This window comes from Alosa sapidissima, chromosome 1 (genome assembly GCF_018492685.1).
Source record: "Alosa sapidissima isolate fAloSap1 chromosome 1, fAloSap1.pri, whole genome shotgun sequence".
NCBI lineage: Eukaryota > Metazoa > Chordata > Actinopteri > Clupeiformes > Clupeidae > Alosa > Alosa sapidissima.
In genome coordinates, this window is record NC_055957.1 from 5509931 (window position 1) to 5519407 (window position 9477).

A 9477-nucleotide genomic window follows, 5' to 3' on the forward strand; every position below is an offset into this window, starting at 1 on the left:
TGTATAGTCTTTTATTGTGGAATCTTAAGAGCAATAAACATATATTGCAATGTTAAAGAATTCATGTTTTTTCATTCATATATGTAAATAAACATGTATAAGTTGCTATTAGTGAATTACTTGGGAGATAATCTTGCCTAGAAATCTAGACGCGCCCCTAGGCTAGTCTAGCAACTCTCCGTTGGCTTGTGAGCCCCAGAAATCGAAACTTAATCAGGCATTGAAATCGTGTATAGAGTCGTTTGGTGGGCTTAACATAATGATTGATGGGAGAGTTACAACGATTTGGCTTGAATTCCCTGCTACTTGAAAACACATATCCTATGGCGTCCTATTGCGTGCAGAGGGAATTTGAAATACAACTGATTATCCCGCCCCTTGGACTGAGCACTGCGAACGGTGAGTGCCCAGACCCTACATTTTAATGTGGGTCTGGCTCGCCAGGCTAGAGATGATCGATAATCGAATCGAAATCGAATCGGACTGAAAAAATGAATCGTTAGATTAATCGATGCATCGAAAAAATAATCGCTAGATTAATCGTTTAAAAAATAATCGTTTATCCCAGCCCTAGAACCAGCTAATCTGATGAAGACAGCGCTGCAACGTTGGAGGACAGTACACATTGGTCGTAGTGTTATCCGATTGCGTCAAAGTCTGAAATCATTCAGAGTAAACATGTGTGGGGATGTGGGGATTTCTGGTTTATGTGCCCACCTGCACTGGCAACCAGTGTGGCTTGTGTGACTGCAAGCGTGGTCACATGGGGCAGGTCACATGACTAACTAGGAAGTTATAAAGTTTGGTTTGTTGAGAGCTCACATTCTCTTGCTGCTTCCACCACTTGCTCTTTGTGACTGTTAAGGTCCCCTGTCATGCAGGTAATGAATATGATGTTCCATGCAGTGTGTGTGTGTGTGTGTGTGTGTGTGTGTGTGTGTGTGTGTTTGTAGCACTCACTTCTCATGACTTGTTTTAACTTATCAGGGTGAATGCTAGAACCATGTGTTTCACTCTTCATGGAGGACACTGAGGTGACTGCCTGATTTTAAGATTTATGAGTGCTGGGCTACAGACACTGATGCTCTGGTAATGTGTTTTATATTTATGATCTTAGTTGTTTGTTTACATTGGTAGTTATAAATCAATTAACTATGTTTCTTTAAATCTGTAGCACTGGAATGTTCCTTTCTTCCTGTGTCACTGTGCTGTGGGGAGTAGTGAACGCTCTTGCAAAGTAGGCTTATATTTACATATGTCCATTGTGTAATTGTGCTGTGGAATGTACATGGTAACTAATATGTACTGTACCATTTCTTTTAAAAGGGACCAGGCCAGCCACTGTGTTACTGTTAGTTTTTGGGTTTGTTTGTTTGCTTTCATTTTGTTTGTCTTTTTCTTTGTTTGCATTGTCTCTATAACTGCTTGTGCTGGGAGCTGGCTGTTCCTCTTTTGTCCTATCATAGGCTGTCTTTGTACAAGGCCGGATCCGCAACTCAGTACTGCTCCTTTCGGGTTGGGTGCCACATGGAGGGAGATATTTTCTCGGTGTGTACTGGTAAACAACACAGTGTGGTATTTTGTAGTGGTATCCTGTAGTGGTATTTACTTCTTGTGTTTGCAGTGCTTGCCGTGTTGCATTCTTTTGTGGTGCTGGGTTTGCTGTCTCTCTCTCCCTCCCTCACCAGGGCCCCTCTCCAAGACGGGAGCTGTGTGTGCTGACCCGACCTTATTAGCCTGAGGAGTCTCAGCCAGTTATCCCATGCAGTCTTTCTTACATTCTGGATTGTATTTATACTATTTGTAATAAATTTGAGTATTTCGCATATGCCTTTTTTGTTAACTGTTCCTTTGTGGGGAAGGCCGAGAACCAGCCACGTTAGAGAGCTTATAGGTTTCTCCCGCCTGGGTTTAGGGGGTGGCGTAGTCAGAGTAGGTATTCTGCATGTCGGGTACCACACATGGTCTAGTGTTATCCAATTGCGTGCAGTGAGATTTTTAAATGCATGCTTGTTGCCGCCCCTCGAGTTGGGCCATTACATTGTTCGTGGCCAGACCCTTAATCATTCTAGATTACCAGGGTCTGGATTTTCACGACACCAATCTTGCTCCAGCAGCGAGTTCACAGCACATGATTGGCACGATGTCTTCACAACACACCATATGATTGGCTCAATGTATTCACATGTCGACATTTTACCGAGGAAGGGGTGGGATATGCAGGGTGTGATTTGTGTAAAAACCAGAGGGGGGGATGATTTTGAATAAGTTTGTAAACCCCCCCCCAAAAAAAAATGAACGAACGATTCATAGCCTAGTAATGTCATGGCTAATAATACCCTATATTATTTTTGCCACCTTTGTAACATTTTAGTTTTAGTTTACCGTGGTGTATGACTTTAAACAGCGAGTGTGCTTGGTATGATCAGCTCCTCTAATGCAGGGTAGGACTACGTTTTGACAAGCATACAAATTCACCTTGTTCTTGCCCAATCTGAAATGACTTCTCTACTTTTGCTGCCTCCATCCTTTCTGTATTTGTTGTGTAAAAAAACGTTGTATATGATGGCACTGAAGTCTTAAGTTAGTGAATTGGCTAACAGTGTTAGTTGGTAACCAAATAGCCTACACATTGCGCTAAACGCTGCGTAGGCTACGGGCATTCTCTCTCCTGCTGATTTGCGTTCAGTAAAGTGCGTAATTGCAAAAGTTGAAAAAATAAATGTGTTTATTGTAGCCTACAGAAAATAAATAGCCTATCATACTGTCAGTTAATTGCCTACAGTGCAGTGAAGAGTTTGGAGAGTAAAGTTATAGGGCAACTTGAAGTTTTAGGAAAATAATTTACGAACCAGAACATAAAGACCATGAAGTTTCTATTTCTTGCAGCTGTTAAAACACCCGCTAGATAGTTTAAATACCCACCAACATTCGTTTTTGCAGTACAGATTATTTCTAAAAGTTATTTGTCTACTACTGGCTGATTTATCAAACGAGTGCTTTCTCGTTCGTCCTCCGCAAACTACAGGTGTTTCGGTAGAGAGCCATTGAATAAGCGATGCCAAGCAATTTCTGTAACACTTTTTGTGACATTCAGCAAATATCTCCTCATTTAATGTAAGTTCCTTTGGACAATAGGCCTACGTTCTACTCTACGTGCAGTTGTCCTCCATCTCAGTTGCATCAGTTTTCTAATTTTGAAGGTTCTAAAACATTATTATGCTTCACTGAATCCTTCTCGTTTTCTTTCATTTGTCCAGCTAACTTTTCCATTGAACCTAGCCATTTATGATGGATTACACACTCGACATTCTGAAATGTCCTGCACGATCAAGGCCAAATTAAGTTATCACGCAGCCACTGTGTCAGCAGAATTAGTGCTGACGGTGACGGTGCGTTTCTGATGTCAGATTATTATGTAGGCTAGCCTACTAGACTGTTCTCACGTTGCAGCGCTTTACTTATATGAAGTAGCATTAATCAATATGAGGGGCAGAGGGGGATAAATGTTGTCCCCCCCGACGATAAAAATAATTTAGCAGGGGTAGGGATAGGAAAACCAGAGGGGGGGAAATCCTCACCATCCCCCCCTACAAATCGCACCCTGGGGATATGTGTAGACAACTCGTTACAAAGTAACCCCATGCATTTCAATGGAGGATTTTTTGAGTGCTGTGTCTCCTCGTTAGAAAGTCTCTTCTAGTAGATCTTGACTGACTTGGCAGGCTCCGTCAGCATCAGCTGCTCTGCCACTCATCGCGCTCTGCTTCTCCCTCACACTCCTCAGGTACCTTGGTATACATCTGGTCAAATTTCACTCTGTGATCGGTCATCTCTTTTGTCACTTTCTCTCTTATTTCTTACGCCGAGTGCCAAGTTGCCCGACCCAACCCGACCCTTAAGAAAATGTAACGTTAACGTGACCCCTCACCCCTAGCCCCTCCCTCCAGCGCTCTCGAAAACAATATCCAAATTAAAGACAACTTCTAATTGTATTAGTATTAGTATTTATTTCAACTCGTCTGGTTTATTATGTTAAGTGCAGGTATGTTACGATTTCCTTAACCGAAAAAAAAAAAAGAAAATACAATATTTTTGTAGGGGGGGGGGGGGGGGGGGGCTTAGCCCCCCCCAAAATAGGCCTAACGACGTCCCTCACTGGTCCTTCCGAAAGACTTGAAACAACAGCAGCCAATGATGGGCTGGCCTTTTCCAGCGAACCTGAACCTGTGGCAGGCACATCCGCGTAGACTGATGGGACCAACAGGGACACCTCCATGGTAGGACAGGCTCTCTCCACAAAAATGGATTATCTGGTAAATAGGGTGGATCCCACTTAAGCTGTCTGTAAATGAATGTTTTTCAGTATTACTCTGTGTTCTTGGGCCAGACTATGTGTAAAGAAAGGACACACAATAATGTGTAACTTTGTAGTTTTAAAATAAAAAAAGTGCTGCCTTGCACGGTAACACTTTATAATAACTACACACAATTCATCATTTATTAAGCCTTTGTTACTTATTAGTTAATGGTTTGTTCATCATTTGTCATTTCTAATTTATCATCAGTAAAGCATTTGTTCACACAGTTACAGTATAAATAGTTTGTTCATAGTAAATAAGCCTATATTTTAAATGTTAAATTATACATTATTGTTAATACTTAATAAATTATGCAATAATATGTTTTTGATTAACCTATTCGCGCTGGATGCTGCATGACGCAACATTGACCCTCCCGCTGGATGCTGCGTAGCGCAGCATGCTTTTTATTTCATGTTTCTAGGTGCTACAGAGGCTTAGATATTAAATTTTGGTAGACGTTGACAATTTTTAGTATGTTTTCAGAAAACCCTCAGGAAATAAGGTTATTTAGTCTAGAATGCCATAGGATTCTATAGGCGTTTTTAGCAGGCATTTTAGGAGTAAATGGGTTAAGTAATATTTCCATTATTTAACAGTTGTTACATACACATGCACTAATGATTAGTTAGGGTGAGGATACATATTTTATAAACCACTTCCTAATACTATAATTAATCATTAACTCAGGAGTTACAAGTGGTTAGTTAATGATATTTTATGACGTTTTATGCCTTGCAACACATTTACAAGTGAGTTATAAAGTTTACATTTGCATTTATTCACTACACTACCTCTGCCCAGTGGTATTACAACAGTCAATTCAAAAATATAATATAGATATGCCTGTTTACTATGAACAAACCATTTTTAACTGTGTGTAAACATGATTTACAGATGAGAATTAATGTAGGAATAATGCTTTACAAATGAAGAATACAGCATTTAATAATAGTTTACAGATGTTTAATAACAGTGTGTAGAGAAGAAAACAGAAACTCTTGCATAGTTGTAGGGGTTTCTATCTGGGCCAAGGTAGTGTAGTGGATAAGGAGCTGGACTAGCATGCTTGAAAAATTGGGGTTCGATTCCCGGCTTTCACTGTTATGTCAATGGCCTTCAATTTAATTGACATGTGTACGTAGCTTGTCTGCTAAATGAATGAATGTGAATGTAATCTTTACAACTCATTTGAAAATGTGTTGCAAGGCATAGAAAGTCCTCATTTTAGATAAGCTCACAAAATATCATTAACTAACCACTTGGTTAATCATGAATTATAGTATTAGGAAGTGGTTTATAAAATATGTATCCTCACCCTAACTAATCATTAGTGCATGTGTATATTGCATAATTTATTAAGTATTAACAATTTAACAAACCATTTATAACTGTGTGTACAAATACTTTATTTATGAGAATTAACATAGGAACAATGCTTTACAAATGATGAACAAAGCATTTTGTAATAGTTTGCAACTGGTTTATAATAAGAAAATGATTTCATTATAAGTGGTTGTTTCATTACTTATTAAGTATAAATCATGTACTTACAAACAATGTTTTTTGGATAGGCTTATTTACTATGAACAAACTATTTATAATAGTGTGAACAAATGCTTTACTGATGATAAATTATGTATGAACAAGAAATTACTAATGATGAACGAACAAGAAATTACTAATGATGAACAAACCATTAACTAATAAGTAACAAAGGCTTCATAAATGATGAATTGTGTGTAGTTATTATAAAGTGTTACCAATATTTGCTTTTGAGGCATAAACTAAGCATTTTGAGCAAGATACACACTTTTGCAGGTTTTCCACTACGCGGTGCAGTTTGCGTTTCTTGGTGCTTTAAGCCCCCAATTTTGTCATCAAGGCAGCGCTGCCTGGAAGGCGCTAGGGTTAGACATATCAAGGTTAGGGTTAGGATTAGGTGCCTTTAAGTCGACGGTGGCAGCACTGCCTGGAAGAGGACGTTGGGGGCTTAAAACACCATCGAGCGCAGTTTGCACTAATTGTTTTGAAAAATTTACTAACTGTTGTGCAATTATGATTCGAGAAAAACACTAAAGAGACTGAGAAAAACTGTATGGCAACTGTGTGTGATGCAAAGTAGTATGTTGGTGCGCACATCCAAGGCAGGTGCTGGACAAAAAGTGCTAGGCTATCAAAGAGTGGATTGTCCGCACACATGCTCCCATCAGGAATTTGTATTGATTTTCACCCGTGTGTAACGTTTCGAGCTAAACGCTCTTCATCAGACTTGAATATCCGACAGACAGTCGCCATATTTAAACAAGTACAAAAGGTCACATGACCCATCAGAGTGATATATTTAAATAGATTTACAAAACACTTATATACATATATACACAACGTCATAATATCTACAAAAAACATGCACTTATAGAAAAACATTTATATACTATACTTTGTAAAAACAATTTTTTTAAAAAGTACAGCTTCTGATAGGGTGGATTTCATTTTCATTTTCATTTTTCATTTTCATTTTTTCATTTTCACATTTTCAAAACACAGTTTTTTGGATGAATTGGGGTCAATGGGAGGCTAGCGGTGACCAATGAATATTTTGCCAGATTGCTGACACCAGTGTGACTAACTGGGTTATGGGAATTGGCGCGGCTTCTCCTTGTTGCAGTTGCATGTGGGGTAGGGTTCATATCACTTGTCTTTTTGTCCCTTCCTCTTTTCCTAACCCCTCCTTCTAATTAATGTTGTGAAGGAAATGAGGAAAGAACCATAGCATGTTTTAACATGTATCAATATGTAATGTATGTGCAACAACAGCCCATTTTCATTCAGTTATAAATTGTTCCTCCGCTCTAGAGTTCCCTTGAGAAGATGAGAGAAGCATAAAAAAGGACAAACATCAGTGCAGCTCAGTGCTTGGTTTCTTCCATTGGGAATTGTGGCCAAATTCTTTACGCTTCTCTCATCTTCTCAAAGGAACTCTAGATCTCATTCATAGTGACCATTGAGTCCTTGGTTACAAGGCCCTTTATCCCGGATTACTCAGTTAGGCTGAGTGGCCAGATCTAGGAAGACTGTTAGTTGTTCCAAACTTTTCCATTTGGGAATAATGGAGGCTACCGTGCGCTTGGGCTCTTCCAATGCTGCAGAAATGTCCTTGTACCCTTCCCCAGATCTTTGTCTTCACACAACCTGTCTCGTCGCAGGTCTACAGACAATTCTCTCGACCTCATGGCTTGGTTTTCACACTGACATACACCATCAACTGTGAGACCTTATATAAAGGGATGTGTGCCTCTCCTAATAATGTCCAGTGAATTAATTTACCTGCACGCACTCACTCTCTTGGACATGCTGCGCGAGGCCGGTAGTTGCTAGGTGATGCTGATGGTTAAGGTAAACTTTCGTTTCACAGGTCTGCATTACAATCAATCAAATAAGCGCATGCCTGCCTCTGACAGCTGGATACAATCAATCAAATAAGCGCATCCCTGCCTCCGACAGCTGGATACAATCAAGATAACTTATTTTTAAAACAAATAAGTGACTCAAAAAATATAGTACTCAGCGGTCTGCATTATTTTCTCTGCCTCCTCTTTCAAATGCAACATTCAAATGAGGGGTACAGCTCCATAGACTTCCATTCATTCTGCACTTACTCGTGAGCGCCCTCACGTGGAACCAGAAGGAACTGCAACCAGTTCAGAAACCGTAAGTTTCCCGAGAGTGGCAGTTCTCCGGGTTCTCTCCTTAGTAGACATTCTCTAACGCTTTCTAAAGTTTGTGAGCGAGCGGACAGGTGAAGTAGAAAGAGCACGAGAGAGATCTCCAGTGGAACAGTTTATGTGAGCACGTAGAGTGAAACTGAATAAAAAGGCGCTGTTGCACATCATGGAAATACATTTGTGGAGCACAGAATAGATTCCTGTTTTCTCAACTGTGCTCGAGTTTCATTTTCCCTCAAAATATAATTTGTGTGCTTGATCAAAACATTTTTATGTGCTCAAATTGCTCTACTCCTCGCTCATAAAAGGGGCACAAAATGTATAGGCAGCTTGGACCAATGATCTCACAATTCCGACTGAAAACGCTTCCGCAAGCTACTCTTCTGTTTCCTCGCGTATCGGGCCTTCCTCCTCTCTCCACGGTCAGAGCCCATTTACGGAGAGCCGGATCACTCCCTATTAACTCGATTGTACCTGCAATCTGTTGCAGTTCCGCTAGGGGCGATCACGAATAAGTGCAAAAACAATGGGGGTCTATGGAGCTAGACGGCTAAATTTGTCTCTTTCACCTGGTTGTCGTTGAAAAATCGAAGATTTGATTGTGGTTTCTGCAAGCTAAATATGGATTATAGGTCAAAAGTTGAATGAACGAGTACTTACGTCCTTTCGATTTCTTACAGGTTGGGTCATTGTTGCCCACAACACACTAGCTTTCTGCTAATGAATGATGTCATTGACGCATTTGAAAGGCTTTTTAGAACAAATAAGTGACTCAAAAAATATAATATTCAGCGGTGTGTATTTTCTCTGTCCCCTCTTTCGCATGCAACATTCAAATTTCTGGGCAAAAAATTATATCCCGAGAAAAGTGGATTTGAGGGGTACAGCTCCATAGACCTCCATTAATTCTGCACTTATTCGTGAGCGCCCTCATGTGGAACCAGAAAAGGAACTGCAACCAGTTCAGAAACCGGAAGTTTCCCGAGAGTGGCGGTTCTCCCCGTATTCACCTTATTCCGCGCGCAAACATGGGGGCGCTAGCTTTGCCAACATTGTCTCCGAACTTCCGGTTGAGCAGTACATCCATTGCGATAGATTGGGATAGCAGAGCTCTATCGAGATGACTGGCATCATATATTATGGGTCATCCTAAAGTTAGGAACGTTTATTTAGGATTTTGGTGACTTAAGACATTTCTGTTATACAGCTTTCCTATCTGAAGTTAGGGAAAAACTGACTTTGGAGCGGCTGTTCTAAGTTAGCCTCTCTATCCTCTTCTGCCGTGTTATCCCAATGAATCTAACTAGACGTAGCTAGCCGACCGGAAGTTTAAAGACAACGTGGAATTTAAAAAAATGGGCGGGGCTGAATAAGATGAATAGGGAGGGAAT

At 40.2% G+C, this 9477-nt stretch overlaps 1 long non-coding RNA gene across 2 annotated transcripts; it reads left to right on the top strand.

Moving 5' to 3' along the window:
* The first annotated feature begins 695 nt into the window (after positions 1-695).
* Positions 696-1828, top strand: LOC121721575. 2 transcript variants are annotated; one of them, XR_006034878.1, is made up of 4 exons: positions 696-881; positions 988-1089; positions 1175-1237; positions 1327-1828. It is a non-coding gene; the product is annotated as an uncharacterized LOC121721575 (long non-coding RNA). The 2 variants fall into 2 exon arrangements; XR_006034877.1 differs by lacking the exon at positions 1327-1828 and having other exon boundaries at positions 699-881; positions 1175-1301.
* The last annotated feature ends 7649 nt before the right edge of the window (positions 1829-9477 follow it).